The sequence below is a fragment of the Anomaloglossus baeobatrachus genome, unplaced genomic scaffold, assembly GCF_048569485.1.
Source record: "Anomaloglossus baeobatrachus isolate aAnoBae1 unplaced genomic scaffold, aAnoBae1.hap1 Scaffold_384, whole genome shotgun sequence".
Classification (NCBI taxonomy): Eukaryota; Metazoa; Chordata; class Amphibia; order Anura; family Aromobatidae; genus Anomaloglossus; species Anomaloglossus baeobatrachus.
Window position 1 is genome coordinate 274713 of NW_027443182.1, and position 26049 is coordinate 300761.

General features: G+C 47.0%; 48 non-coding genes across 48 annotated transcripts; 32 read left to right on the forward strand and 16 right to left on the reverse strand.

Moving 5' to 3' along the window:
* Window positions 1-750: 750 nt before the first annotated feature.
* On the forward strand, window positions 751-823 carry TRNAA-AGC (transfer RNA alanine (anticodon AGC)). The gene has a single exon. It is a non-coding gene; the product is annotated as a tRNA-Ala (tRNA).
* Window positions 824-929: 106 nt separating this feature from the next.
* Window positions 930-1015, forward strand: TRNAY-GUA (transfer RNA tyrosine (anticodon GUA)). Its single transcript is given in 2 exon segments — window positions 930-966; window positions 980-1015. It is a non-coding gene; the product is annotated as a tRNA-Tyr (tRNA).
* A 427-nt stretch (window positions 1016-1442) lies between these two features.
* Window positions 1443-1516, reverse strand: TRNAN-GUU (transfer RNA asparagine (anticodon GUU)). Its single transcript has one exon. It is a non-coding gene; the product is annotated as a tRNA-Asn (tRNA).
* An 840-nt stretch (window positions 1517-2356) lies between these two features.
* Window positions 2357-2429, forward strand: TRNAA-AGC (transfer RNA alanine (anticodon AGC)). The gene has a single exon. It is a non-coding gene; the product is annotated as a tRNA-Ala (tRNA).
* Window positions 2430-2535: 106 nt separating this feature from the next.
* Window positions 2536-2621, forward strand: TRNAY-GUA (transfer RNA tyrosine (anticodon GUA)). Its single transcript is given in 2 exon segments — window positions 2536-2572; window positions 2586-2621. It is a non-coding gene; the product is annotated as a tRNA-Tyr (tRNA).
* Window positions 2622-3048: 427 nt separating this feature from the next.
* Window positions 3049-3122, reverse strand: TRNAN-GUU (transfer RNA asparagine (anticodon GUU)). Its single transcript has one exon. It is a non-coding gene; the product is annotated as a tRNA-Asn (tRNA).
* An 839-nt stretch (window positions 3123-3961) lies between these two features.
* On the forward strand, window positions 3962-4034 carry TRNAA-AGC (transfer RNA alanine (anticodon AGC)). The gene has a single exon. It is a non-coding gene; the product is annotated as a tRNA-Ala (tRNA).
* Window positions 4035-4140: 106 nt separating this feature from the next.
* On the forward strand, window positions 4141-4226 carry TRNAY-GUA (transfer RNA tyrosine (anticodon GUA)). Its single transcript is given in 2 exon segments — window positions 4141-4177; window positions 4191-4226. It is a non-coding gene; the product is annotated as a tRNA-Tyr (tRNA).
* A 427-nt stretch (window positions 4227-4653) lies between these two features.
* On the reverse strand, window positions 4654-4727 carry TRNAN-GUU (transfer RNA asparagine (anticodon GUU)). The gene has a single exon. It is a non-coding gene; the product is annotated as a tRNA-Asn (tRNA).
* An 839-nt stretch (window positions 4728-5566) lies between these two features.
* On the forward strand, window positions 5567-5639 carry TRNAA-AGC (transfer RNA alanine (anticodon AGC)). The gene has a single exon. It is a non-coding gene; the product is annotated as a tRNA-Ala (tRNA).
* A 106-nt stretch (window positions 5640-5745) lies between these two features.
* Window positions 5746-5831, forward strand: TRNAY-GUA (transfer RNA tyrosine (anticodon GUA)). The gene is given in 2 exon segments: window positions 5746-5782; window positions 5796-5831. It is a non-coding gene; the product is annotated as a tRNA-Tyr (tRNA).
* Window positions 5832-6258: 427 nt separating this feature from the next.
* TRNAN-GUU (transfer RNA asparagine (anticodon GUU)) lies at window positions 6259-6332 on the reverse strand. The gene has a single exon. It is a non-coding gene; the product is annotated as a tRNA-Asn (tRNA).
* Window positions 6333-7171: 839 nt separating this feature from the next.
* On the forward strand, window positions 7172-7244 carry TRNAA-AGC (transfer RNA alanine (anticodon AGC)). Its single transcript has one exon. It is a non-coding gene; the product is annotated as a tRNA-Ala (tRNA).
* A 106-nt stretch (window positions 7245-7350) lies between these two features.
* Window positions 7351-7436, forward strand: TRNAY-GUA (transfer RNA tyrosine (anticodon GUA)). The gene is given in 2 exon segments: window positions 7351-7387; window positions 7401-7436. It is a non-coding gene; the product is annotated as a tRNA-Tyr (tRNA).
* Window positions 7437-7863: 427 nt separating this feature from the next.
* On the reverse strand, window positions 7864-7937 carry TRNAN-GUU (transfer RNA asparagine (anticodon GUU)). Its single transcript has one exon. It is a non-coding gene; the product is annotated as a tRNA-Asn (tRNA).
* An 840-nt stretch (window positions 7938-8777) lies between these two features.
* Window positions 8778-8850, forward strand: TRNAA-AGC (transfer RNA alanine (anticodon AGC)). The gene has a single exon. It is a non-coding gene; the product is annotated as a tRNA-Ala (tRNA).
* Window positions 8851-8956: 106 nt separating this feature from the next.
* On the forward strand, window positions 8957-9042 carry TRNAY-GUA (transfer RNA tyrosine (anticodon GUA)). Its single transcript is given in 2 exon segments — window positions 8957-8993; window positions 9007-9042. It is a non-coding gene; the product is annotated as a tRNA-Tyr (tRNA).
* A 427-nt stretch (window positions 9043-9469) lies between these two features.
* Window positions 9470-9543, reverse strand: TRNAN-GUU (transfer RNA asparagine (anticodon GUU)). The gene has a single exon. It is a non-coding gene; the product is annotated as a tRNA-Asn (tRNA).
* Window positions 9544-10381: 838 nt separating this feature from the next.
* On the forward strand, window positions 10382-10454 carry TRNAA-AGC (transfer RNA alanine (anticodon AGC)). The gene has a single exon. It is a non-coding gene; the product is annotated as a tRNA-Ala (tRNA).
* Window positions 10455-10560: 106 nt separating this feature from the next.
* TRNAY-GUA (transfer RNA tyrosine (anticodon GUA)) lies at window positions 10561-10646 on the forward strand. Its single transcript is given in 2 exon segments — window positions 10561-10597; window positions 10611-10646. It is a non-coding gene; the product is annotated as a tRNA-Tyr (tRNA).
* Window positions 10647-11073: 427 nt separating this feature from the next.
* TRNAN-GUU (transfer RNA asparagine (anticodon GUU)) lies at window positions 11074-11147 on the reverse strand. The gene has a single exon. It is a non-coding gene; the product is annotated as a tRNA-Asn (tRNA).
* An 840-nt stretch (window positions 11148-11987) lies between these two features.
* TRNAA-AGC (transfer RNA alanine (anticodon AGC)) lies at window positions 11988-12060 on the forward strand. Its single transcript has one exon. It is a non-coding gene; the product is annotated as a tRNA-Ala (tRNA).
* Window positions 12061-12166: 106 nt separating this feature from the next.
* On the forward strand, window positions 12167-12252 carry TRNAY-GUA (transfer RNA tyrosine (anticodon GUA)). Its single transcript is given in 2 exon segments — window positions 12167-12203; window positions 12217-12252. It is a non-coding gene; the product is annotated as a tRNA-Tyr (tRNA).
* Window positions 12253-12679: 427 nt separating this feature from the next.
* TRNAN-GUU (transfer RNA asparagine (anticodon GUU)) lies at window positions 12680-12753 on the reverse strand. Its single transcript has one exon. It is a non-coding gene; the product is annotated as a tRNA-Asn (tRNA).
* Window positions 12754-13591: 838 nt separating this feature from the next.
* On the forward strand, window positions 13592-13664 carry TRNAA-AGC (transfer RNA alanine (anticodon AGC)). Its single transcript has one exon. It is a non-coding gene; the product is annotated as a tRNA-Ala (tRNA).
* A 106-nt stretch (window positions 13665-13770) lies between these two features.
* Window positions 13771-13856, forward strand: TRNAY-GUA (transfer RNA tyrosine (anticodon GUA)). The gene is given in 2 exon segments: window positions 13771-13807; window positions 13821-13856. It is a non-coding gene; the product is annotated as a tRNA-Tyr (tRNA).
* A 427-nt stretch (window positions 13857-14283) lies between these two features.
* On the reverse strand, window positions 14284-14357 carry TRNAN-GUU (transfer RNA asparagine (anticodon GUU)). Its single transcript has one exon. It is a non-coding gene; the product is annotated as a tRNA-Asn (tRNA).
* An 838-nt stretch (window positions 14358-15195) lies between these two features.
* TRNAA-AGC (transfer RNA alanine (anticodon AGC)) lies at window positions 15196-15268 on the forward strand. Its single transcript has one exon. It is a non-coding gene; the product is annotated as a tRNA-Ala (tRNA).
* A 106-nt stretch (window positions 15269-15374) lies between these two features.
* On the forward strand, window positions 15375-15460 carry TRNAY-GUA (transfer RNA tyrosine (anticodon GUA)). Its single transcript is given in 2 exon segments — window positions 15375-15411; window positions 15425-15460. It is a non-coding gene; the product is annotated as a tRNA-Tyr (tRNA).
* A 427-nt stretch (window positions 15461-15887) lies between these two features.
* Window positions 15888-15961, reverse strand: TRNAN-GUU (transfer RNA asparagine (anticodon GUU)). Its single transcript has one exon. It is a non-coding gene; the product is annotated as a tRNA-Asn (tRNA).
* Window positions 15962-16800: 839 nt separating this feature from the next.
* Window positions 16801-16873, forward strand: TRNAA-AGC (transfer RNA alanine (anticodon AGC)). Its single transcript has one exon. It is a non-coding gene; the product is annotated as a tRNA-Ala (tRNA).
* Window positions 16874-16979: 106 nt separating this feature from the next.
* TRNAY-GUA (transfer RNA tyrosine (anticodon GUA)) lies at window positions 16980-17065 on the forward strand. The gene is given in 2 exon segments: window positions 16980-17016; window positions 17030-17065. It is a non-coding gene; the product is annotated as a tRNA-Tyr (tRNA).
* A 427-nt stretch (window positions 17066-17492) lies between these two features.
* TRNAN-GUU (transfer RNA asparagine (anticodon GUU)) lies at window positions 17493-17566 on the reverse strand. The gene has a single exon. It is a non-coding gene; the product is annotated as a tRNA-Asn (tRNA).
* Window positions 17567-18405: 839 nt separating this feature from the next.
* TRNAA-AGC (transfer RNA alanine (anticodon AGC)) lies at window positions 18406-18478 on the forward strand. Its single transcript has one exon. It is a non-coding gene; the product is annotated as a tRNA-Ala (tRNA).
* A 106-nt stretch (window positions 18479-18584) lies between these two features.
* Window positions 18585-18670, forward strand: TRNAY-GUA (transfer RNA tyrosine (anticodon GUA)). Its single transcript is given in 2 exon segments — window positions 18585-18621; window positions 18635-18670. It is a non-coding gene; the product is annotated as a tRNA-Tyr (tRNA).
* A 427-nt stretch (window positions 18671-19097) lies between these two features.
* Window positions 19098-19171, reverse strand: TRNAN-GUU (transfer RNA asparagine (anticodon GUU)). Its single transcript has one exon. It is a non-coding gene; the product is annotated as a tRNA-Asn (tRNA).
* Window positions 19172-20009: 838 nt separating this feature from the next.
* On the forward strand, window positions 20010-20082 carry TRNAA-AGC (transfer RNA alanine (anticodon AGC)). The gene has a single exon. It is a non-coding gene; the product is annotated as a tRNA-Ala (tRNA).
* A 106-nt stretch (window positions 20083-20188) lies between these two features.
* On the forward strand, window positions 20189-20274 carry TRNAY-GUA (transfer RNA tyrosine (anticodon GUA)). Its single transcript is given in 2 exon segments — window positions 20189-20225; window positions 20239-20274. It is a non-coding gene; the product is annotated as a tRNA-Tyr (tRNA).
* Window positions 20275-20701: 427 nt separating this feature from the next.
* TRNAN-GUU (transfer RNA asparagine (anticodon GUU)) lies at window positions 20702-20775 on the reverse strand. The gene has a single exon. It is a non-coding gene; the product is annotated as a tRNA-Asn (tRNA).
* Window positions 20776-21614: 839 nt separating this feature from the next.
* TRNAA-AGC (transfer RNA alanine (anticodon AGC)) lies at window positions 21615-21687 on the forward strand. The gene has a single exon. It is a non-coding gene; the product is annotated as a tRNA-Ala (tRNA).
* A 106-nt stretch (window positions 21688-21793) lies between these two features.
* Window positions 21794-21879, forward strand: TRNAY-GUA (transfer RNA tyrosine (anticodon GUA)). The gene is given in 2 exon segments: window positions 21794-21830; window positions 21844-21879. It is a non-coding gene; the product is annotated as a tRNA-Tyr (tRNA).
* A 427-nt stretch (window positions 21880-22306) lies between these two features.
* TRNAN-GUU (transfer RNA asparagine (anticodon GUU)) lies at window positions 22307-22380 on the reverse strand. The gene has a single exon. It is a non-coding gene; the product is annotated as a tRNA-Asn (tRNA).
* An 839-nt stretch (window positions 22381-23219) lies between these two features.
* On the forward strand, window positions 23220-23292 carry TRNAA-AGC (transfer RNA alanine (anticodon AGC)). The gene has a single exon. It is a non-coding gene; the product is annotated as a tRNA-Ala (tRNA).
* Window positions 23293-23398: 106 nt separating this feature from the next.
* TRNAY-GUA (transfer RNA tyrosine (anticodon GUA)) lies at window positions 23399-23484 on the forward strand. Its single transcript is given in 2 exon segments — window positions 23399-23435; window positions 23449-23484. It is a non-coding gene; the product is annotated as a tRNA-Tyr (tRNA).
* Window positions 23485-23911: 427 nt separating this feature from the next.
* Window positions 23912-23985, reverse strand: TRNAN-GUU (transfer RNA asparagine (anticodon GUU)). Its single transcript has one exon. It is a non-coding gene; the product is annotated as a tRNA-Asn (tRNA).
* Window positions 23986-24824: 839 nt separating this feature from the next.
* Window positions 24825-24897, forward strand: TRNAA-AGC (transfer RNA alanine (anticodon AGC)). The gene has a single exon. It is a non-coding gene; the product is annotated as a tRNA-Ala (tRNA).
* A 106-nt stretch (window positions 24898-25003) lies between these two features.
* Window positions 25004-25089, forward strand: TRNAY-GUA (transfer RNA tyrosine (anticodon GUA)). The gene is given in 2 exon segments: window positions 25004-25040; window positions 25054-25089. It is a non-coding gene; the product is annotated as a tRNA-Tyr (tRNA).
* Window positions 25090-25516: 427 nt separating this feature from the next.
* On the reverse strand, window positions 25517-25590 carry TRNAN-GUU (transfer RNA asparagine (anticodon GUU)). Its single transcript has one exon. It is a non-coding gene; the product is annotated as a tRNA-Asn (tRNA).
* Between the last annotated feature and the right edge of the window lie 459 nt (window positions 25591-26049).

Here is a 26049-nt window from a genome sequence, read left to right on the forward strand (position 1 = left end):
AATCAGCAAAAACAAAGAGACAATTGCCGGTGCTCAGTAGAGCTCAAGTTGCCGACAATAAGATCCTGCTGTCGGATTCCATCCCATAGACACCCTCCCTTCTAGTCACTTTTCAAAAGTCAGTCGATAAGTACAATTCTCCTCAAGGTAGCAGCATCCAGCAGCAGAGTGGCGCAGCGGAAGCGTGCTGGGCCCATAACCCAGAGGTCGATGGATCGAAACCATCCTCTGCTATGAGATCATTTTCATAGAAGTCGCCAAGTCTCTTCTGTCAACACAAACGCGTTTCTGATCAAAAATATAAACCAAAGGCCCAAATCCCTGCTCATCACATGCTGATGGAAAAAGAAGAATTCCCCACGTCACAGCATTTCCTATAGCCCGGGTGTTTTTCAGCCCCACAGCCAAAAAGACCAATGGCTCTGCATGCGTATTTGCTGCGTCGCAACTTTCTTCTCCAAATTATTAAGGCTTTTTTCATGCCTTACCACTCAGTTCTGCACATATGTGCAAAGGGTTTGCTTGGAAGAGGTGTGCATGTATTCATAAGCCCCCCGTCACCCTATAAACTCCTCCGATGATCTTCTACTATGGCAAAATGGTATCCGCACTTAAAAAAAAAAAAAAAAAAAAAAAAAGCGATCTACTTTTAGAAATCAGTTGCCATGTAACAATGCAACGTCACACCTGACTTTATGTGAAAGCCACCACAGGGTGTGGGAAGAAAGTAAAGGCAAGTCTACCATGCCAGGGGGATTAGCTCAAGTGGTAGAGCGCTCGCTTAGCATGCGAGAGGTAGCGGGATCGATGCCCGCATTCTCCAAAGCTGATTTTGTTTTTTTCACATGGTAGTCGAGAGTTTCTTTTTACCTCATGCTCAAGGCTCCAACAGCTAAAACTAGGAGGCTTTCAAGCATGAGCAAAACATGCCTTCGATAGCTCAGCTGGTAGAGCGGAGGACTGTAGCAGTAAATCAGCAATCCTTAGGTCGCTGGTTCAATTCCGGCTCGAAGGAATTTTTTGTGAATTCTATCGGATGGTTCATCCTCCTGGTCAACACAGCCCAGGTATGCTCCTTCTGTCCATCTACAACAGGTCTTTTAGAAAGGTTTCCTCCGTTGTACCCGAGGAGGTCAAAACAAAGGCAGAGAGCAACAGAGATTTACTTGTTGGGAGAGCAGCTCAGCTGAAAACCAACATGGAATCTTTTCCACCCATAACATGCGATGCCAGCAAAAGAGACCATGGTTCCTGGGAAAACACGGCTAAGCTCCTTCCCTCTATCGACAAAGAGCTCTTTTAGAAAGGTCTCTTCTGTAGTATCTAGGGAGTTCAAAAGGGAGGTAGCGAGCAAGCAACAGGGCTTTTTATTGGAAGAGCAGATGAAAGCCAACGTGGAATCTTCTTCCCCCGTAGCATGCTACTCAAGCAAAAGTGGCCCACGTCCCTGGGTGGGCTTGAACCACCAACCTTTCGGTTAACAGCCGAACGCGCTAACCGATTGCGCCACAGAGACGCAGATGTCTGGCCTTTCCACGGGAACTCCCAGCCAGGCCAGGCGCAGGTTCCTCAGGGGAACCTTTGAACATAATATGACAAAAAGAAATCAGCAAAAACAAAGAGACAATTGCCGGTGCTCAGTAGAGCTCAAGTTGCCGACAATAAGATCCTGCCTGTCGGATTCCATCCCATAGACACCCTCCCTTCTAGTCACTTTTCAAAAGTCAGTCGATAAGTACAATTCTCCTCAAGGTAGCAGCATCCAGCAGCAGAGTGGCGCAGCGGAAGCGTGCTGGGCCCATAACCCAGAGGTCGATGGATCGAAACCATCCTCTGCTATGAGATCATTTTCATAGAAGTCGCCAAGTCTCTTCTGTCAACACAAACGCGTTTCTGATCAAAAATATAAACCAAAGGCCCAAATCCCTGCTCATCACATGCTGATGGAAAAAGAAGAATTCCCCACGTCACAGCATTTCCTATAGCCCGGGTGTTTTTCAGCCCCACAGCCAAAAAGACCAATGGCTCTGCATGCGTATTTGCTGCGTCGCAACTTTCTTCTCCAAATTATTAAGGCTTTTTTCATGCCTTACCACTCAGTTCTGCACATATGTGCAAAGGGTTTGCTTGGAAGAGGTGTGCATGTATTCATAAGCCCCCCGTCACCCTATAAACTCCTCCGATGATCTTCTACTATGGCAAAATGGTATCCGCACTTAAAAAAAAAAAAAAAAAAAAAAAAAAGCGATCTACTTTTAGAAATCAGTTGCCATGTAACAATGCAACGTCACACCTGACTTTATGTGAAAGCCACCACAGGGTGTGGGAAGAAAGTAAAGGCAAGTCTACCATGCCAGGGGGATTAGCTCAAGTGGTAGAGCGCTCGCTTAGCATGCGAGAGGTAGCGGGATCGATGCCCGCATTCTCCAAAGCTGATTTTGTTTTTTTCACATGGTAGTCGAGAGTTTCTTTTTACCTCATGCTCAAGGCTCCAACAGCTAAAACTAGGAGGCTTTCAAGCATGAGCAAAACATGCCTTCGATAGCTCAGCTGGTAGAGCGGAGGACTGTAGCAGTAAATCAGCAATCCTTAGGTCGCTGGTTCAATTCCGGCTCGAAGGAATTTTTTGTGAATTCTATCGGATGGTTCATCCTCCTGGTCAACACAGCCCAGGTATGCTCCTTCTGTCCATCTACAACAGGTCTTTTAGAAAGGTTTCCTCCGTTGTACCCGAGGAGGTCAAAACAAAGGCAGAGAGCAACAGAGATTTACTTGTTGGGAGAGCAGCTCAGCTGAAAACCAACATGGAATCTTTTCCACCCATAACATGCGATGCCAGCAAAAGAGACCATGGTTCCTGGGAAAACACGGCTAAGCTCCTTCCCTCTATCGACAAAGAGCTCTTTTAGAAAGGTCTCTTCTGTAGTATCTAGGGAGTTCAAAAGGGAGGTAGCGAGCAAGCAACAGGGCTTTTTATTGGAAGAGCAGATGAAAGCCAACGTGGAATCTTCTTCCCCCGTAGCATGCTACTCAAGCAAAAGTGGCCCACGTCCCTGGGTGGGCTTGAACCACCAACCTTTCGGTTAACAGCCGAACGCGCTAACCGATTGCGCCACAGAGACGCAGATGTCTGGCCTTTCCACGGGAACTCCCAGCCAGGCCAGGCGCAGGTTCCTCAGGGGAACCTTTGAACATAATATGACAAAAAGAAATCAGCAAAAACAAAGAGACAATTGCCGGTGCTCAGTAGAGCTCAAGTTGCCGACAATAAGATCCTGCTGTCGGATTCCATCCCATAGACACCCTCCCTTCTAGTCACTTTTCAAAAGTCAGTCGATAAGTACAATTCTCCTCAAGGTAGCAGCATCCAGCAGCAGAGTGGCGCAGCGGAAGCGTGCTGGGCCCATAACCCAGAGGTCGATGGATCGAAACCATCCTCTGCTATGAGATCATTTTCATAGAAGTCGCCAAATCTCTTCTGTCAACACAAACGCGTTTCTGATCAAAAATATAAACCAAAGGCCCAAATCCCTGCTCATCACATGCTGATGGAAAAAGAAGAATTCCCCACGTCACAGCATTTCCTATAGCCCGGGTGTTTTTCAGCCCCACAGCCAAAAAGACCAATGGCTCTGCATGCGTATTTGCTGCGTCGCAACTTTCTTCTCCAAATTATTAAGGCTTTTTTCATGCCTTACCACTCAGTTCTGCACATATGTGCAAAGGGTTTGCTTGGAAGAGGTGTGCATGTATTCATAAGCCCCCCGTCACCCTATAAACTCCTCCGATGATCTTCTACTATGGCAAAATGGTATCCGCACTTAAAAAAAAAAAAAAAAAAAAAAAAAAGCGATCTACTTTTAGAAATCAGTTGCCATGTAACAATGCAACGTCACACCTGACTTTATGTGAAAGCCACCACAGGGTGTGGGAAGAAAGTAAAGGCAAGTCTACCATGCCAGGGGGATTAGCTCAAGTGGTAGAGCGCTCGCTTAGCATGCGAGAGGTAGCGGGATCGATGCCCGCATTCTCCAAAGCTGATTTTGTTTTTTTCACATGGTAGTCGAGAGTTTCTTTTTACCTCATGCTCAAGGCTCCAACAGCTAAAACTAGGAGGCTTTCAAGCATGAGCAAAACATGCCTTCGATAGCTCAGCTGGTAGAGCGGAGGACTGTAGCAGTAAATCAGCAATCCTTAGGTCGCTGGTTCAATTCCGGCTCGAAGGAATTTTTTGTGAATTCTATCGGATGGTTCATCCTCCTGGTCAACACAGCCCAGGTATGCTCCTTCTGTCCATCTACAACAGGTCTTTTAGAAAGGTTTCCTCCGTTGTACCCGAGGAGGTCAAAACAAAGGCAGAGAGCAACAGAGATTTACTTGTTGGGAGAGCAGCTCAGCTGAAAACCAACATGGAATCTTTTCCACCCATAACATGCGATGCCAGCAAAAGAGACCATGGTTCCTGGGAAAACACGGCTAAGCTCCTTCCCTCTATCGACAAAGAGCTCTTTTAGAAAGGTCTCTTCTGTAGTATCTAGGGAGTTCAAAAGGGAGGTAGCGAGCAAGCAACAGGGCTTTTTATTGGAAGAGCAGATGAAAGCCAACGTGGAATCTTCTTCCCCCGTAGCATGCTACTCAAGCAAAAGTGGCCCACGTCCCTGGGTGGGCTTGAACCACCAACCTTTCGGTTAACAGCCGAACGCGCTAACCGATTGCGCCACAGAGACGCAGATGTCTGGCCTTTCCACGGGAACTCCCAGCCAGGCCAGGCGCAGGTTCCTCAGGGGAACCTTTGAACATAATATGACAAAAAGAAATCAGCAAAAACAAAGAGACAATTGCCGGTGCTCAGTAGAGCTCAAGTTGCCGACAATAAGATCCTGCTGTCGGATTCCATCCCATAGACACCCTCCCTTCTAGTCACTTTTCAAAAGTCAGTCGATAAGTACAATTCTCCTCAAGGTAGCAGCATCCAGCAGCAGAGTGGCGCAGCGGAAGCGTGCTGGGCCCATAACCCAGAGGTCGATGGATCGAAACCATCCTCTGCTATGAGATCATTTTCATAGAAGTCGCCAAGTCTCTTCTGTCAACACAAACGCGTTTCTGATCAAAAATATAAACCAAAGGCCCAAATCCCTGCTCATCACATGCTGATGGAAAAAGAAGAATTCCCCACGTCACAGCATTTCCTATAGCCCGGGTGTTTTTCAGCCCCACAGCCAAAAAGACCAATGGCTCTGCATGCGTATTTGCTGCGTCGCAACTTTCTTCTCCAAATTATTAAGGCTTTTTTCATGCCTTACCACTCAGTTCTGCACATATGTGCAAAGGGTTTGCTTGGAAGAGGTGTGCATGTATTCATAAGCCCCCCGTCACCCTATAAACTCCTCCGATGATCTTCTACTATGGCAAAATGGTATCCGCACTTAAAAAAAAAAAAAAAAAAAAAAAAAAGCGATCTACTTTTAGAAATCAGTTGCCATGTAACAATGCAACGTCACACCTGACTTTATGTGAAAGCCACCACAGGGTGTGGGAAGAAAGTAAAGGCAAGTCTACCATGCCAGGGGGATTAGCTCAAGTGGTAGAGCGCTCGCTTAGCATGCGAGAGGTAGCGGGATCGATGCCCGCATTCTCCAAAGCTGATTTTGTTTTTTTCACATGGTAGTCGAGAGTTTCTTTTTACCTCATGCTCAAGGCTCCAACAGCTAAAACTAGGAGGCTTTCAAGCATGAGCAAAACATGCCTTCGATAGCTCAGCTGGTAGAGCGGAGGACTGTAGCAGTAAATCAGCAATCCTTAGGTCGCTGGTTCAATTCCGGCTCGAAGGAATTTTTTGTGAATTCTATCGGATGGTTCATCCTCCTGGTCAACACAGCCCAGGTATGCTCCTTCTGTCCATCTACAACAGGTCTTTTAGAAAGGTTTCCTCCGTTGTACCCGAGGAGGTCAAAACAAAGGCAGAGAGCAACAGAGATTTACTTGTTGGGAGAGCAGCTCAGCTGAAAACCAACATGGAATCTTTTCCACCCATAACATGCGATGCCAGCAAAAGAGACCATGGTTCCTGGGAAAACACGGCTAAGCTCCTTCCCTCTATCGACAAAGAGCTCTTTTAGAAAGGTCTCTTCTGTAGTATCTAGGGAGTTCAAAAGGGAGGTAGCGAGCAAGCAACAGGGCTTTTTATTGGAAGAGCAGATGAAAGCCAACGTGGAATCTTCTTCCCCCGTAGCATGCTACTCAAGCAAAAGTGGCCCACGTCCCTGGGTGGGCTTGAACCACCAACCTTTCGGTTAACAGCCGAACGCGCTAACCGATTGCGCCACAGAGACGCAGATGTCTGGCCTTTCCACGGGAACTCCCAGCCAGGCCAGGCGCAGGTTCCTCAGGGGAACCTTTGAACATAATATGACAAAAAGAAATCAGCAAAAACAAAGAGACAATTGCCGGTGCTCAGTAGAGCTCAAGTTGCCGACAATAAGATCCTGCTGTCGGATTCCATCCCATAGACACCCTCCCTTCTAGTCACTTTTCAAAAGTCAGTCGATAAGTACAATTCTCCTCAAGGTAGCAGCATCCAGCAGCAGAGTGGCGCAGCGGAAGCGTGCTGGGCCCATAACCCAGAGGTCGATGGATCGAAACCATCCTCTGCTATGAGATCATTTTCATAGAAGTCGCCAAGTCTCTTCTGTCAACACAAACGCGTTTCTGATCAAAAATATAAACCAAAGGCCCAAATCCCTGCTCATCACATGCTGATGGAAAAAGAAGAATTCCCCACGTCACAGCATTTCCTATAGCCCGGGTGTTTTTCAGCCCCACAGCCAAAAAGACCAATGGCTCTGCATGCGTATTTGCTGCGTCGCAACTTTCTTCTCCAAATTATTAAGGCTTTTTTCATGCCTTACCACTCAGTTCTGCACATATGTGCAAAGGGTTTGCTTGGAAGAGGTGTGCATGTATTCATAAGCCCCCCGTCACCCTATAAACTCCTCCGATGATCTTCTACTATGGCAAAATGGTATCCGCACTTAAAAAAAAAAAAAAAAAAAAAAAAAAGCGATCTACTTTTAGAAATCAGTTGCCATGTAACAATGCAACGTCACACCTGACTTTATGTGAAAGCCACCACAGGGTGTGGGAAGAAAGTAAAGGCAAGTCTACCATGCCAGGGGGATTAGCTCAAGTGGTAGAGCGCTCGCTTAGCATGCGAGAGGTAGCGGGATCGATGCCCGCATTCTCCAAAGCTGATTTTGTTTTTTTCACATGGTAGTCGAGAGTTTCTTTTTACCTCATGCTCAAGGCTCCAACAGCTAAAACTAGGAGGCTTTCAAGCATGAGCAAAACATGCCTTCGATAGCTCAGCTGGTAGAGCGGAGGACTGTAGCAGTAAATCAGCAATCCTTAGGTCGCTGGTTCAATTCCGGCTCGAAGGAATTTTTTGTGAATTCTATCGGATGGTTCATCCTCCTGGTCAACACAGCCCAGGTATGCTCCTTCTGTCCATCTACAACAGGTCTTTTAGAAAGGTTTCCTCCGTTGTACCCGAGGAGGTCAAAACAAAGGCAGAGAGCAACAGAGATTTACTTGTTGGGAGAGCAGCTCAGCTGAAAACCAACATGGAATCTTTTCCACCCATAACATGCGATGCCAGCAAAAGAGACCATGGTTCCTGGGAAAACACGGCTAAGCTCCTTCCCTCTATCGACAAAGAGCTCTTTTAGAAAGGTCTCTTCTGTAGTATCTAGGGAGTTCAAAAGGGAGGTAGCGAGCAAGCAACAGGGCTTTTTATTGGAAGAGCAGATGAAAGCCAACGTGGAATCTTCTTCCCCCGTAGCATGCTACTCAAGCAAAAGTGGCCCACGTCCCTGGGTGGGCTTGAACCACCAACCTTTCGGTTAACAGCCGAACGCGCTAACCGATTGCGCCACAGAGACGCAGATGTCTGGCCTTTCCACGGGAACTCCCAGCCAGGCCAGGCGCAGGTTCCTCAGGGGAACCTTTGAACATAATATGACAAAAAGAAATCAGCAAAAACAAAGAGACAATTGCCGGTGCTCAGTAGAGCTCAAGTTGCCGACAATAAGATCCTGCTGTCGGATTCCATCCCATAGACACCCTCCCTTCTAGTCACTTTTCAAAAGTCAGTCGATAAGTACAATTCTCCTCAAGGTAGCAGCATCCAGCAGCAGAGTGGCGCAGCGGAAGCGTGCTGGGCCCATAACCCAGAGGTCGATGGATCGAAACCATCCTCTGCTATGAGATCATTTTCATAGAAGTCGCCAAATCTCTTCTGTCAACACAAACGCGTTTCTGATCAAAAATATAAACCAAAGGCCCAAATCCCTGCTCATCACATGCTGATGGAAAAAGAAGAATTCCCCACGTCACAGCATTTCCTATAGCCCGGGTGTTTTTCAGCCCCACAGCCAAAAAGACCAATGGCTCTGCATGCGTATTTGCTGCGTCGCAACTTTCTTCTCCAAATTATTAAGGCTTTTTTCATGCCTTACCACTCAGTTCTGCACATATGTGCAAAGGGTTTGCTTGGAAGAGGTGTGCATGTATTCATAAGCCCCCCGTCACCCTATAAACTCCTCCGATGATCTTCTACTATGGCAAAATGGTATCCGCACTTAAAAAAAAAAAAAAAAAAAAAAAAAAAGCGATCTACTTTTAGAAATCAGTTGCCATGTAACAATGCAACGTCACACCTGACTTTATGTGAAAGCCACCACAGGGTGTGGGAAGAAAGTAAAGGCAAGTCTACCATGCCAGGGGGATTAGCTCAAGTGGTAGAGCGCTCGCTTAGCATGCGAGAGGTAGCGGGATCGATGCCCGCATTCTCCAAAGCTGATTTTGTTTTTTTCACATGGTAGTCGAGAGTTTCTTTTTACCTCATGCTCAAGGCTCCAACAGCTAAAACTAGGAGGCTTTCAAGCATGAGCAAAACATGCCTTCGATAGCTCAGCTGGTAGAGCGGAGGACTGTAGCAGTAAATCAGCAATCCTTAGGTCGCTGGTTCAATTCCGGCTCGAAGGAATTTTTTGTGAATTCTATCGGATGGTTCATCCTCCTGGTCAACACAGCCCAGGTATGCTCCTTCTGTCCATCTACAACAGGTCTTTTAGAAAGGTTTCCTCCGTTGTACCCGAGGAGGTCAAAACAAAGGCAGAGAGCAACAGAGATTTACTTGTTGGGAGAGCAGCTCAGCTGAAAACCAACATGGAATCTTTTCCACCCATAACATGCGATGCCAGCAAAAGAGACCATGGTTCCTGGGAAAACACGGCTAAGCTCCTTCCCTCTATCGACAAAGAGCTCTTTTAGAAAGGTCTCTTCTGTAGTATCTAGGGAGTTCAAAAGGGAGGTAGCGAGCAAGCAACAGGGCTTTTTATTGGAAGAGCAGATGAAAGCCAATGTGGAATCTTCTTCCCCCGTAGCATGCTACTCAAGCAAAAGTGGCCCACGTCCCTGGGTGGGCTTGAACCACCAACCTTTCGGTTAACAGCCGAACGCGCTAACCGATTGCGCCACAGAGACGCAGATGTCTGGCCTTTCCACGGGAACTCCCAGCCAGGCCAGGCGCAGGTTCCTCAGGGGAACCTTTGAACATAATATGACAAAAAGAAATCAGCAAAAACAAAGAGACAATTGCCGGTGCTCAGTAGAGCTCAAGTTGCCGACAATAAGATCCTGCTGTCGGATTCCATCCCATAGACACCCTCCCTTCTAGTCACTTTTCAAAAGTCAGTCGATAAGTACAATTCTCCTCAAGGTAGCAGCATCCAGCAGCAGAGTGGCGCAGCGGAAGCGTGCTGGGCCCATAACCCAGAGGTCGATGGATCGAAACCATCCTCTGCTATGAGATCATTTTCATAGAAGTCGCCAAGTCTCTTCTGTCAACACAAACGCGTTTCTGATCAAAAATATAAACCAAAGGCCCAAATCCCTGCTCATCACATGCTGATGGAAAAAGAAGAATTCCCCACGTCACAGCATTTCCTATAGCCCGGGTGTTTTTCAGCCCCACAGCCAAAAAGACCAATGGCTCTGCATGCGTATTTGCTGCGTCGCAACTTTCTTCTCCAAATTATTAAGGCTTTTTTCATGCCTTACCACTCAGTTCTGCACATATGTGCAAAGGGTTTGCTTGGAAGAGGTGTGCATGTATTCATAAGCCCCCCGTCACCCTATAAACTCCTCCGATGATCTTCTACTATGGCAAAATGGTATCCGCACTTAAAAAAAAAAAAAAAAAAAAAAAAAGCGATCTACTTTTAGAAATCAGTTGCCATGTAACAATGCAACGTCACACCTGACTTTATGTGAAAGCCACCACAGGGTGTGGGAAGAAAGTAAAGGCAAGTCTACCATGCCAGGGGGATTAGCTCAAGTGGTAGAGCGCTCGCTTAGCATGCGAGAGGTAGCGGGATCGATGCCCGCATTCTCCAAAGCTGATTTTGTTTTTTTCACATGGTAGTCGAGAGTTTCTTTTTACCTCATGCTCAAGGCTCCAACAGCTAAAACTAGGAGGCTTTCAAGCATGAGCAAAACATGCCTTCGATAGCTCAGCTGGTAGAGCGGAGGACTGTAGCAGTAAATCAGCAATCCTTAGGTCGCTGGTTCAATTCCGGCTCGAAGGAATTTTTTGTGAATTCTATCGGATGGTTCATCCTCCTGGTCAACACAGCCCAGGTATGCTCCTTCTGTCCATCTACAACAGGTCTTTTAGAAAGGTTTCCTCCGTTGTACCCGAGGAGGTCAAAACAAAGGCAGAGAGCAACAGAGATTTACTTGTTGGGAGAGCAGCTCAGCTGAAAACCAACATGGAATCTTTTCCACCCATAACATGCGATGCCAGCAAAAGAGACCATGGTTCCTGGGAAAACACGGCTAAGCTCCTTCCCTCTATCGACAAAGAGCTCTTTTAGAAAGGTCTCTTCTGTAGTATCTAGGGAGTTCAAAAGGGAGGTAGCGAGCAAGCAACAGGGCTTTTTATTGGAAGAGCAGATGAAAGCCAACGTGGAATCTTCTTCCCCCGTAGCATGCTACTCAAGCAAAAGTGGCCCACGTCCCTGGGTGGGCTTGAACCACCAACCTTTCGGTTAACAGCCGAACGCGCTAACCGATTGCGCCACAGAGACGCAGATGTCTGGCCTTTCCACGGGAACTCCCAGCCAGGCCAGGCGCAGGTTCCTCAGGGGAACCTTTGAACATAATATGACAAAAAGAAATCAGCAAAAACAAAGAGACAATTGCCGGTGCTCAGTAGAGCTCAAGTTGCCGACAATAAGATCCTGCTGTCGGATTCCATCCCATAGACACCCTCCCTTCTAGTCACTTTTCAAAAGTCAGTCGATAAGTACAATTCTCCTCAAGGTAGCAGCATCCAGCAGCAGAGTGGCGCAGCGGAAGCGTGCTGGGCCCATAACCCAGAGGTCGATGGATCGAAACCATCCTCTGCTATGAGATCATTTTCATAGAAGTCGCCAAATCTCTTCTGTCAACACAAACGCGTTTCTGATCAAAAATATAAACCAAAGGCCCAAATCCCTGCTCATCACATGCTGATGGAAAAAGAAGAATTCCCCACGTCACAGCATTTCCTATAGCCCGGGTGTTTTTCAGCCCCACAGCCAAAAAGACCAATGGCTCTGCATGCGTATTTGCTGCGTCGCAACTTTCTTCTCCAAATTATTAAGGCTTTTTTCATGCCTTACCACTCAGTTCTGCACATATGTGCAAAGGGTTTGCTTGGAAGAGGTGTGCATGTATTCATAAGCCCCCCGTCACCCTATAAACTCCTCCGATGATCTTCTACTATGGCAAAATGGTATCCGCACTTAAAAAAAAAAAAAAAAAAAAAAAAAAAGCGATCTACTTTTAGAAATCAGTTGCCATGTAACAATGCAACGTCACACCTGACTTTATGTGAAAGCCACCACAGGGTGTGGGAAGAAAGTAAAGGCAAGTCTACCATGCCAGGGGGATTAGCTCAAGTGGTAGAGCGCTCGCTTAGCATGCGAGAGGTAGCGGGATCGATGCCCGCATTCTCCAAAGCTGATTTTGTTTTTTTCACATGGTAGTCGAGAGTTTCTTTTTACCTCATGCTCAAGGCTCCAACAGCTAAAACTAGGAGGCTTTCAAGCATGAGCAAAACATGCCTTCGATAGCTCAGCTGGTAGAGCGGAGGACTGTAGCAGTAAATCAGCAATCCTTAGGTCGCTGGTTCAATTCCGGCTCGAAGGAATTTTTTGTGAATTCTATCGGATGGTTCATCCTCCTGGTCAACACAGCCCAGGTATGCTCCTTCTGTCCATCTACAACAGGTCTTTTAGAAAGGTTTCCTCCGTTGTACCCGAGGAGGTCAAAACAAAGGCAGAGAGCAACAGAGATTTACTTGTTGGGAGAGCAGCTCAGCTGAAAACCAACATGGAATCTTTTCCACCCATAACATGCGATGCCAGCAAAAGAGACCATGGTTCCTGGGAAAACACGGCTAAGCTCCTTCCCTCTATCGACAAAGAGCTCTTTTAGAAAGGTCTCTTCTGTAGTATCTAGGGAGTTCAAAAGGGAGGTAGCGAGCAAGCAACAGGGCTTTTTATTGGAAGAGCAGATGAAAGCCAATGTGGAATCTTCTTCCCCCGTAGCATGCTACTCAAGCAAAAGTGGCCCACGTCCCTGGGTGGGCTTGAACCACCAACCTTTCGGTTAACAGCCGAACGCGCTAACCGATTGCGCCACAGAGACGCAGATGTCTGGCCTTTCCACGGGAACTCCCAGCCAGGCCAGGCGCAGGTTCCTCAGGGGAACCTTTGAACATAATATGACAAAAAGAAATCAGCAAAAACAAAGAGACAATTGCCGGTGCTCAGTAGAGCTCAAGTTGCCGACAATAAGATCCTGCTGTCGGATTCCATCCCATAGACACCCTCCCTTCTAGTCACTTTTCAAAAGTCAGTCGATAAGTACAATTCTCCTCAAGGTAGCAGCATCCAGCAGCAGAGTGGCGCAGCGGAAGCGTGCTGGGCCCATAACCCAGAGGTCGATGGATCGAAACCATCCTCTGCTATGAGATCATTTTCATAGAAGTCGCCAAGTCTCTTCTGTCAACACAAACGCGTTTCTGATCAAAAATATAAACCAAAGGCCCAAATCCCTGCTCATCACATGCTGATGGAAAAAGAAGAATTCCCCACGTCACAGCATTTCCTATAGCCCGGGTGTTTTTCAGCCCCACAGCCAAAAAGACCAATGGCTCTGCATGCGTATTTGCTGCGTCGCAACTTTCTTCTCCAAATTATTAAGGCTTTTTTCATGCCTTACCACTCAGTTCTGCACATATGTGCAAAGGGTTTGCTTGGAAGAGGTGTGCATGTATTCATAAGCCCCCCGTCACCCTATAAACTCCTCCGATGATCTTCTACTATGGCAAAATGGTATCCGCACTTAAAAAAAAAAAAAAAAAAAAAAAAAGCGATCTACTTTTAGAAATCAGTTGCCATGTAACAATGCAACGTCACACCTGACTTTATGTGAAAGCCACCACAGGGTGTGGGAAGAAAGTAAAGGCAAGTCTACCATGCCAGGGGGATTAGCTCAAGTGGTAGAGCGCTCGCTTAGCATGCGAGAGGTAGCGGGATCGATGCCCGCATTCTCCAAAGCTGATTTTGTTTTTTTCACATGGTAGTCGAGAGTTTCTTTTTACCTCATGCTCAAGGCTCCAACAGCTAAAACTAGGAGGCTTTCAAGCATGAGCAAAACATGCCTTCGATAGCTCAGCTGGTAGAGCGGAGGACTGTAGCAGTAAATCAGCAATCCTTAGGTCGCTGGTTCAATTCCGGCTCGAAGGAATTTTTTGTGAATTCTATCGGATGGTTCATCCTCCTGGTCAACACAGCCCAGGTATGCTCCTTCTGTCCATCTACAACAGGTCTTTTAGAAAGGTTTCCTCCGTTGTACCCGAGGAGGTCAAAACAAAGGCAGAGAGCAACAGAGATTTACTTGTTGGGAGAGCAGCTCAGCTGAAAACCAACATGGAATCTTTTCCACCCATAACATGCGATGCCAGCAAAAGAGACCATGGTTCCTGGGAAAACACGGCTAAGCTCCTTCCCTCTATCGACAAAGAGCTCTTTTAGAAAGGTCTCTTCTGTAGTATCTAGGGAGTTCAAAAGGGAGGTAGCGAGCAAGCAACAGGGCTTTTTATTGGAAGAGCAGATGAAAGCCAATGTGGAATCTTCTTCCCCCGTAGCATGCTACTCAAGCAAAAGTGGCCCACGTCCCTGGGTGGGCTTGAACCACCAACCTTTCGGTTAACAGCCGAACGCGCTAACCGATTGCGCCACAGAGACGCAGATGTCTGGCCTTTCCACGGGAACTCCCAGCCAGGCCAGGCGCAGGTTCCTCAGGGGAACCTTTGAACATAATATGACAAAAAGAAATCAGCAAAAACAAAGAGACAATTGCCGGTGCTCAGTAGAGCTCAAGTTGCCGACAATAAGATCCTGCTGTCGGATTCCATCCCATAGACACCCTCCCTTCTAGTCACTTTTCAAAAGTCAGTCGATAAGTACAATTCTCCTCAAGGTAGCAGCATCCAGCAGCAGAGTGGCGCAGCGGAAGCGTGCTGGGCCCATAACCCAGAGGTCGATGGATCGAAACCATCCTCTGCTATGAGATCATTTTCATAGAAGTCGCCAAGTCTCTTCTGTCAACACAAACGCGTTTCTGATCAAAAATATAAACCAAAGGCCCAAATCCCTGCTCATCACATGCTGATGGAAAAAGAAGAATTCCCCACGTCACAGCATTTCCTATAGCCCGGGTGTTTTTCAGCCCCACAGCCAAAAAGACCAATGGCTCTGCATGCGTATTTGCTGCGTCGCAACTTTCTTCTCCAAATTATTAAGGCTTTTTTCATGCCTTACCACTCAGTTCTGCACATATGTGCAAAGGGTTTGCTTGGAAGAGGTGTGCATGTATTCATAAGCCCCCCGTCACCCTATAAACTCCTCCGATGATCTTCTACTATGGCAAAATGGTATCCGCACTTAAAAAAAAAAAAAAAAAAAAAAAAAGCGATCTACTTTTAGAAATCAGTTGCCATGTAACAATGCAACGTCACACCTGACTTTATGTGAAAGCCACCACAGGGTGTGGGAAGAAAGTAAAGGCAAGTCTACCATGCCAGGGGGATTAGCTCAAGTGGTAGAGCGCTCGCTTAGCATGCGAGAGGTAGCGGGATCGATGCCCGCATTCTCCAAAGCTGATTTTGTTTTTTTCACATGGTAGTCGAGAGTTTCTTTTTACCTCATGCTCAAGGCTCCAACAGCTAAAACTAGGAGGCTTTCAAGCATGAGCAAAACATGCCTTCGATAGCTCAGCTGGTAGAGCGGAGGACTGTAGCAGTAAATCAGCAATCCTTAGGTCGCTGGTTCAATTCCGGCTCGAAGGAATTTTTTGTGAATTCTATCGGATGGTTCATCCTCCTGGTCAACACAGCCCAGGTATGCTCCTTCTGTCCATCTACAACAGGTCTTTTAGAAAGGTTTCCTCCGTTGTACCCGAGGAGGTCAAAACAAAGGCAGAGAGCAACAGAGATTTACTTGTTGGGAGAGCAGCTCAGCTGAAAACCAACATGGAATCTTTTCCACCCATAACATGCGATGCCAGCAAAAGAGACCATGGTTCCTGGGAAAACACGGCTAAGCTCCTTCCCTCTATCGACAAAGAGCTCTTTTAGAAAGGTCTCTTCTGTAGTATCTAGGGAGTTCAAAAGGGAGGTAGCGAGCAAGCAACAGGGCTTTTTATTGGAAGAGCAGATGAAAGCCAATGTGGAATCTTCTTCCCCCGTAGCATGCTACTCAAGCAAAAGTGGCCCACGTCCCTGGGTGGGCTTGAACCACCAACCTTTCGGTTAACAGCCGAACGCGCTAACCGATTGCGCCACAGAGACGCAGATGTCTGGCCTTTCCACGGGAACTCCCAGCCAGGCCAGGCGCAGGTTCCTCAGGGGAACCTTTGAACATAATATGACAAAAAGAAATCAGCAAAAACAAAGAGACAATTGCCGGTGCTCAGTAGAGCTCAAGTTGCCGACAATAAGATCCTGCTGTCGGATTCCATCCCATAGACACCCTCCCTTCTAGTCACTTTTCAAAAGTCAGTCGATAAGTACAATTCTCCTCAAGGTAGCAGCATCCAGCAGCAGAGTGGCGCAGCGGAAGCGTGCTGGGCCCATAACCCAGAGGTCGATGGATCGAAACCATCCTCTGCTATGAGATCATTTTCATAGAAGTCGCCAAGTCTCTTCTGTCAACACAAACGCGTTTCTGATCAAAAATATAAACCAAAGGCCCAAATCCCTGCTCATCACATGCTGATGGAAAAAGAAGAATTCCCCACGTCACAGCATTTCCTATAGCCCGGGTGTTTTTCAGCCCCACAGCCAAAAAGACCAATGGCTCTGCATGCGTATTTGCTGCGTCGCAACTTTCTTCTCCAAATTATTAAGGCTTTTTTCATGCCTTACCACTCAGTTCTGCACATATGTGCAAAGGGTTTGCTTGGAAGAGGTGTGCATGTATTCATAAGCCCCCCGTCACCCTATAAACTCCTCCGATGATCTTCTACTATGGCAAAATGGTATCCGCACTTAAAAAAAAAAAAAAAAAAAAAAAAAAGCGATCTACTTTTAGAAATCAGTTGCCATGTAACAATGCAACGTCACACCTGACTTTATGTGAAAGCCACCACAGGGTGTGGGAAGAAAGTAAAGGCAAGTCTACCATGCCAGGGGGATTAGCTCAAGTGGTAGAGCGCTCGCTTAGCATGCGAGAGGTAGCGGGATCGATGCCCGCATTCTCCAAAGCTGATTTTGTTTTTTTCACATGGTAGTCGAGAGTTTCTTTTTACCTCATGCTCAAGGCTCCAACAGCTAAAACTAGGAGGCTTTCAAGCATGAGCAAAACATGCCTTCGATAGCTCAGCTGGTAGAGCGGAGGACTGTAGCAGTAAATCAGCAATCCTTAGGTCGCTGGTTCAATTCCGGCTCGAAGGAATTTTTTGTGAATTCTATCGGATGGTTCATCCTCCTGGTCAACACAGCCCAGGTATGCTCCTTCTGTCCATCTACAACAGGTCTTTTAGAAAGGTTTCCTCCGTTGTACCCGAGGAGGTCAAAACAAAGGCAGAGAGCAACAGAGATTTACTTGTTGGGAGAGCAGCTCAGCTGAAAACCAACATGGAATCTTTTCCACCCATAACATGCGATGCCAGCAAAAGAGACCATGGTTCCTGGGAAAACACGGCTAAGCTCCTTCCCTCTATCGACAAAGAGCTCTTTTAGAAAGGTCTCTTCTGTAGTATCTAGGGAGTTCAAAAGGGAGGTAGCGAGCAAGCAACAGGGCTTTTTATTGGAAGAGCAGATGAAAGCCAACGTGGAATCTTCTTCCCCCGTAGCATGCTACTCAAGCAAAAGTGGCCCACGTCCCTGGGTGGGCTTGAACCACCAACCTTTCGGTTAACAGCCGAACGCGCTAACCGATTGCGCCACAGAGACGCAGATGTCTGGCCTTTCCACGGGAACTCCCAGCCAGGCCAGGCGCAGGTTCCTCAGGGGAACCTTTGAACATAATATGACAAAAAGAAATCAGCAAAAACAAAGAGACAATTGCCGGTGCTCAGTAGAGCTCAAGTTGCCGACAATAAGATCCTGCTGTCGGATTCCATCCCATAGACACCCTCCCTTCTAGTCACTTTTCAAAAGTCAGTCGATAAGTACAATTCTCCTCAAGGTAGCAGCATCCAGCAGCAGAGTGGCGCAGCGGAAGCGTGCTGGGCCCATAACCCAGAGGTCGATGGATCGAAACCATCCTCTGCTATGAGATCATTTTCATAGAAGTCGCCAAGTCTCTTCTGTCAACACAAACGCGTTTCTGATCAAAAATATAAACCAAAGGCCCAAATCCCTGCTCATCACATGCTGATGGAAAAAGAAGAATTCCCCACGTCACAGCATTTCCTATAGCCCGGGTGTTTTTCAGCCCCACAGCCAAAAAGACCAATGGCTCTGCATGCGTATTTGCTGCGTCGCAACTTTCTTCTCCAAATTATTAAGGCTTTTTTCATGCCTTACCACTCAGTTCTGCACATATGTGCAAAGGGTTTGCTTGGAAGAGGTGTGCATGTATTCATAAGCCCCCCGTCACCCTATAAACTCCTCCGATGATCTTCTACTATGGCAAAATGGTATCCGCACTTAAAAAAAAAAAAAAAAAAAAAAAAAAGCGATCTACTTTTAGAAATCAGTTGCCATGTAACAATGCAACGTCACACCTGACTTTATGTGAAAGCCACCACAGGGTGTGGGAAGAAAGTAAAGGCAAGTCTACCATGCCAGGGGGATTAGCTCAAGTGGTAGAGCGCTCGCTTAGCATGCGAGAGGTAGCGGGATCGATGCCCGCATTCTCCAAAGCTGATTTTGTTTTTTTCACATGGTAGTCGAGAGTTTCTTTTTACCTCATGCTCAAGGCTCCAACAGCTAAAACTAGGAGGCTTTCAAGCATGAGCAAAACATGCCTTCGATAGCTCAGCTGGTAGAGCGGAGGACTGTAGCAGTAAATCAGCAATCCTTAGGTCGCTGGTTCAATTCCGGCTCGAAGGAATTTTTTGTGAATTCTATCGGATGGTTCATCCTCCTGGTCAACACAGCCCAGGTATGCTCCTTCTGTCCATCTACAACAGGTCTTTTAGAAAGGTTTCCTCCGTTGTACCCGAGGAGGTCAAAACAAAGGCAGAGAGCAACAGAGATTTACTTGTTGGGAGAGCAGCTCAGCTGAAAACCAACATGGAATCTTTTCCACCCATAACATGCGATGCCAGCAAAAGAGACCATGGTTCCTGGGAAAACACGGCTAAGCTCCTTCCCTCTATCGACAAAGAGCTCTTTTAGAAAGGTCTCTTCTGTAGTATCTAGGGAGTTCAAAAGGGAGGTAGCGAGCAAGCAACAGGGCTTTTTATTGGAAGAGCAGATGAAAGCCAATGTGGAATCTTCTTCCCCCGTAGCATGCTACTCAAGCAAAAGTGGCCCACGTCCCTGGGTGGGCTTGAACCACCAACCTTTCGGTTAACAGCCGAACGCGCTAACCGATTGCGCCACAGAGACGCAGATGTCTGGCCTTTCCACGGGAACTCCCAGCCAGGCCAGGCGCAGGTTCCTCAGGGGAACCTTTGAACATAATATGACAAAAAGAAATCAGCAAAAACAAAGAGACAATTGCCGGTGCTCAGTAGAGCTCAAGTTGCCGACAATAAGATCCTGCTGTCGGATTCCATCCCATAGACACCCTCCCTTCTAGTCACTTTTCAAAAGTCAGTCGATAAGTACAATTCTCCTCAAGGTAGCAGCATCCAGCAGCAGAGTGGCGCAGCGGAAGCGTGCTGGGCCCATAACCCAGAGGTCGATGGATCGAAACCATCCTCTGCTATGAGATCATTTTCATAGAAGTCGCCAAGTCTCTTCTGTCAACACAAACGCGTTTCTGATCAAAAATATAAACCAAAGGCCCAAATCCCTGCTCATCACATGCTGATGGAAAAAGAAGAATTCCCCACGTCACAGCATTTCCTATAGCCCGGGTGTTTTTCAGCCCCACAGCCAAAAAGACCAATGGCTCTGCATGCGTATTTGCTGCGTCGCAACTTTCTTCTCCAAATTATTAAGGCTTTTTTCATGCCTTACCACTCAGTTCTGCACATATGTGCAAAGGGTTTGCTTGGAAGAGGTGTGCATGTATTCATAAGCCCCCCGTCACCCTATAAACTCCTCCGATGATCTTCTACTATGGCAAAATGGTATCCGCACTTAAAAAAAAAAAAAAAAAAAAAAAAAGCGATCTACTTTTAGAAATCAGTTGCCATGTAACAATGCAACGTCACACCTGACTTTATGTGAAAGCCACCACAGGGTGTGGGAAGAAAGTAAAGGCAAGTCTACCATGCCAGGGGGATTAGCTCAAGTGGTAGAGCGCTCGCTTAGCATGCGAGAGGTAGCGGGATCGATGCCCGCATTCTCCAAAGCTGATTTTGTTTTTTTCACATGGTAGTCGAGAGTTTCTTTTTACCTCATGCTCAAGGCTCCAACAGCTAAAACTAGGAGGCTTTCAAGCATGAGCAAAACATGCCTTCGATAGCTCAGCTGGTAGAGCGGAGGACTGTAGCAGTAAATCAGCAATCCTTAGGTCGCTGGTTCAATTCCGGCTCGAAGGAATTTTTTGTGAATTCTATCGGATGGTTCATCCTCCTGGTCAACACAGCCCAGGTATGCTCCTTCTGTCCATCTACAACAGGTCTTTTAGAAAGGTTTCCTCCGTTGTACCCGAGGAGGTCAAAACAAAGGCAGAGAGCAACAGAGATTTACTTGTTGGGAGAGCAGCTCAGCTGAAAACCAACATGGAATCTTTTCCACCCATAACATGCGATGCCAGCAAAAGAGACCATGGTTCCTGGGAAAACACGGCTAAGCTCCTTCCCTCTATCGACAAAGAGCTCTTTTAGAAAGGTCTCTTCTGTAGTATCTAGGGAGTTCAAAAGGGAGGTAGCGAGCAAGCAACAGGGCTTTTTATTGGAAGAGCAGATGAAAGCCAATGTGGAATCTTCTTCCCCCGTAGCATGCTACTCAAGCAAAAGTGGCCCACGTCCCTGGGTGGGCTTGAACCACCAACCTTTCGGTTAACAGCCGAACGCGCTAACCGATTGCGCCACAGAGACGCAGATGTCTGGCCTTTCCACGGGAACTCCCAGCCAGGCCAGGCGCAGGTTCCTCAGGGGAACCTTTGAACATAATATGACAAAAAGAAATCAGCAAAAACAAAGAGACAATTGCCGGTGCTCAGTAGAGCTCAAGTTGCCGACAATAAGATCCTGCTGTCGGATTCCATCCCATAGACACCCTCCCTTCTAGTCACTTTTCAAAAGTCAGTCGATAAGTACAATTCTCCTCAAGGTAGCAGCATCCAGCAGCAGAGTGGCGCAGCGGAAGCGTGCTGGGCCCATAACCCAGAGGTCGATGGATCGAAACCATCCTCTGCTATGAGATCATTTTCATAGAAGTCGCCAAGTCTCTTCTGTCAACACAAACGCGTTTCTGATCAAAAATATAAACCAAAGGCCCAAATCCCTGCTCATCACATGCTGATGGAAAAAGAAGAATTCCCCACGTCACAGCATTTCCTATAGCCCGGGTGTTTTTCAGCCCCACAGCCAAAAAGACCAATGGCTCTGCATGCGTATTTGCTGCGTCGCAACTTTCTTCTCCAAATTATTAAGGCTTTTTTCATGCCTTACCACTCAGTTCTGCACATATGTGCAAAGGGTTTGCTTGGAAGAGGTGTGCATGTATTCATAAGCCCCCCGTCACCCTATAAACTCCTCCGATGATCTTCTACTATGGCAAAATGGTATCCGCACTTAAAAAAAAAAAAAAAAAAAAAAAAAAGCGATCTACTTTTAGAAATCAGTTGCCATGTAACAATGCAACGTCACACCTGACTTTATGTGAAAGCCACCACAGGGTGTGGGAAGAAAGTAAAGGCAAGTCTACCATGCCAGGGGGATTAGCTCAAGTGGTAGAGCGCTCGCTTAGCATGCGAGAGGTAGCGGGATCGATGCCCGCATTCTCCAAAGCTGATTTTGTTTTTTTCACATGGTAGTCGAGAGTTTCTTTTTACCTCATGCTCAAGGCTCCAACAGCTAAAACTAGGAGGCTTTCAAGCATGAGCAAAACATGCCTTCGATAGCTCAGCTGGTAGAGCGGAGGACTGTAGCAGTAAATCAGCAATCCTTAGGTCGCTGGTTCAATTCCGGCTCGAAGGAATTTTTTGTGAATTCTATCGGATGGTTCATCCTCCTGGTCAACACAGCCCAGGTATGCTCCTTCTGTCCATCTACAACAGGTCTTTTAGAAAGGTTTCCTCCGTTGTACCCGAGGAGGTCAAAACAAAGGCAGAGAGCAACAGAGATTTACTTGTTGGGAGAGCAGCTCAGCTGAAAACCAACATGGAATCTTTTCCACCCATAACATGCGATGCCAGCAAAAGAGACCATGGTTCCTGGGAAAACACGGCTAAGCTCCTTCCCTCTATCGACAAAGAGCTCTTTTAGAAAGGTCTCTTCTGTAGTATCTAGGGAGTTCAAAAGGGAGGTAGCGAGCAAGCAACAGGGCTTTTTATTGGAAGAGCAGATGAAAGCCAACGTGGAATCTTCTTCCCCCGTAGCATGCTACTCAAGCAAAAGTGGCCCACGTCCCTGGGTGGGCTTGAACCACCAACCTTTCGGTTAACAGCCGAACGCGCTAACCGATTGCGCCACAGAGACGCAGATGTCTGGCCTTTCCACGGGAACTCCCAGCCAGGCCAGGCGCAGGTTCCTCAGGGGAACCTTTGAACATAATATGACAAAAAGAAATCAGCAAAAACAAAGAGACAATTGCCGGTGCTCAGTAGAGCTCAAGTTGCCGACAATAAGATCCTGCTGTCGGATTCCATCCCATAGACACCCTCCCTTCTAGTCACTTTTCAAAAGTCAGTCGATAAGTACAATTCTCCTCAAGGTAGCAGCATCCAGCAGCAGAGTGGCGCAGCGGAAGCGTGCTGGGCCCATAACCCAGAGGTCGATGGATCGAAACCATCCTCTGCTATGAGATCATTTTCATAGAAGTCGCCAAGTCTCTTCTGTCAACACAAACGCGTTTCTGATCAAAAATATAAACCAAAGGCCCAAATCCCTGCTCATCACATGCTGATGGAAAAAGAAGAATTCCCCACGTCACAGCATTTCCTATAGCCCGGGTGTTTTTCAGCCCCACAGCCAAAAAGACCAATGGCTCTGCATGCGTATTTGCTGCGTCGCAACTTTCTTCTCCAAATTATTAAGGCTTTTTTCATGCCTTACCACTCAGTTCTGCACATATGTGCAAAGGGTTTGCTTGGAAGAGGTGTGCATGTATTCATAAGCCCCCCGTCACCCTATAAACTCCTCCGATGATCTTCTACTATGGCAAAATGGTATCCGCACTTAAAAAAAAAAAAAAAAAAAAAAAAAAGCGATCTACTTTTAGAAATCAGTTGCCATGTAACAATGCAACGTCACACCTGACTTTATGTGAAAGCCACCACAGGGTGTGGGAAGAAAGTAAAGGCAAGTCTACCATGCCAGGGGGATTAGCTCAAGTGGTAGAGCGCTCGCTTAGCATGCGAGAGGTAGCGGGATCGATGCCCGCATTCTCCAAAGCTGATTTTGTTTTTTTCACATGGTAGTCGAGAGTTTCTTTTTACCTCATGCTCAAGGCTCCAACAGCTAAAACTAGGAGGCTTTCAAGCATGAGCAAAACATGCCTTCGATAGCTCAGCTGGTAGAGCGGAGGACTGTAGCAGTAAATCAGCAATCCTTAGGTCGCTGGTTCAATTCCGGCTCGAAGGAATTTTTTGTGAATTCTATCGGATGGTTCATCCTCCTGGTCAACACAGCCCAGGTATGCTCCTTCTGTCCATCTACAACAGGTCTTTTAGAAAGGTTTCCTCCGTTGTACCCGAGGAGGTCAAAACAAAGGCAGAGAGCAACAGAGATTTACTTGTTGGGAGAGCAGCTCAGCTGAAAACCAACATGGAATCTTTTCCACCCATAACATGCGATGCCAGCAAAAGAGACCATGGTTCCTGGGAAAACACGGCTAAGCTCCTTCCCTCTATCGACAAAGAGCTCTTTTAGAAAGGTCTCTTCTGTAGTATCTAGGGAGTTCAAAAGGGAGGTAGCGAGCAAGCAACAGGGCTTTTTATTGGAAGAGCAGATGAAAGCCAACGTGGAATCTTCTTCCCCCGTAGCATGCTACTCAAGCAAAAGTGGCCCACGTCCCTGGGTGGGCTTGAACCACCAACCTTTCGGTTAACAGCCGAACGCGCTAACCGATTGCGCCACAGAGACGCAGATGTCTGGCCTTTCCACGGGAACTCCCAGCCAGGCCAGGCGCAGGTTCCTCAGGGGAACCTTTGAACATAATATGACAAAAAGAAATCAGCAAAAACAAAGAGACAATTGCCGGTGCTCAGTAGAGCTCAAGTTGCCGACAATAAGATCCTGCTGTCGGATTCCATCCCATAGACACCCTCCCTTCTAGTCACTTTTCAAAAGTCAGTCGATAAGTACAATTCTCCTCAAGGTAGCAGCATCCAGCAGCAGAGTGGCGCAGCGGAAGCGTGCTGGGCCCATAACCCAGAGGTCGATGGATCGAAACCATCCTCTGCTATGAGATCATTTTCATAGAAGTCGCCAAGTCTCTTCTGTCAACACAAACGCGTTTCTGATCAAAAATATAAACCAAAGGCCCAAATCCCTGCTCATCACATGCTGATGGAAAAAGAAGAATTCCCCACGTCACAGCATTTCCTATAGCCCGGGTGTTTTTCAGCCCCACAGCCAAAAAGACCAATGGCTCTGCATGCGTATTTGCTGCGTCGCAACTTTCTTCTCCAAATTATTAAGGCTTTTTTCATGCCTTACCACTCAGTTCTGCACATATGTGCAAAGGGTTTGCTTGGAAGAGGTGTGCATGTATTCATAAGCCCCCCGTCACCCTATAAACTCCTCCGATGATCTTCTACTATGGCAAAATGGTATCCGCACTTAAAAAAAAAAAAAAAAAAAAAAAAAAGCGATCTACTTTTAGAAATCAGTTGCCATGTAACAATGCAACGTCACACCTGACTTTATGTGAAAGCCACCACAGGGTGTGGGAAGAAAGTAAAGGCAAGTCTACCATGCCAGGGGGATTAGCTCAAGTGGTAGAGCGCTCGCTTAGCATGCGAGAGGTAGCGGGATCGATGCCCGCATTCTCCAAAGCTGATTTTGTTTTTTTCACATGGTAGTCGAGAGTTTCTTTTTACCTCATGCTCAAGGCTCCAACAGCTAAAACTAGGAGGCTTTCAAGCATGAGCAAAACATGCCTTCGATAGCTCAGCTGGTAGAGCGGAGGACTGTAGCAGTAAATCAGCAATCCTTAGGTCGCTGGTTCAATTCCGGCTCGAAGGAATTTTTTGTGAATTCTATCGGATGGTTCATCCTCCTGGTCAACACAGCCCAGGTATGCTCCTTCTGTCCATCTACAACAGGTCTTTTAGAAAGGTTTCCTCCGTTGTACCCGAGGAGGTCAAAACAAAGGCAGAGAGCAACAGAGATTTACTTGTTGGGAGAGCAGCTCAGCTGAAAACCAACATGGAATCTTTTCCACCCATAACATGCGATGCCAGCAAAAGAGACCATGGTTCCTGGGAAAACACGGCTAAGCTCCTTCCCTCTATCGACAAAGAGCTCTTTTAGAAAGGTCTCTTCTGTAGTATCTAGGGAGTTCAAAAGGGAGGTAGCGAGCAAGCAACAGGGCTTTTTATTGGAAGAGCAGATGAAAGCCAACGTGGAATCTTCTTCCCCCGTAGCATGCTACTCAAGCAAAAGTGGCCCACGTCCCTGGGTGGGCTTGAACCACCAACCTTTCGGTTAACAGCCGAACGCGCTAACCGATTGCGCCACAGAGACGCAGATGTCTGGCCTTTCCACGGGAACTCCCAGCCAGGCCAGGCGCAGGTTCCTCAGGGGAACCTTTGAACATAATATGACAAAAAGAAATCAGCAAAAACAAAGAGACAATTGCCGGTGCTCAGTAGAGCTCAAGTTGCCGACAATAAGATCCTGCTGTCGGATTCCATCCCATAGACACCCTCCCTTCTAGTCACTTTTCAAAAGTCAGTCGATAAGTACAATTCTCCTCAAGGTAGCAGCATCCAGCAGCAGAGTGGCGCAGCGGAAGCGTGCTGGGCCCATAACCCAGAGGTCGATGGATCGAAACCATCCTCTGCTATGAGATCATTTTCATAGAAGTCGCCAAGTCTCTTCTGTCAACACAAACGCGTTTCTGATCAAAAATATAAACCAAAGGCCCAAATCCCTGCTCATCACATGCTGATGGAAAAAGAAGAATTCCCCACGTCACAGCAT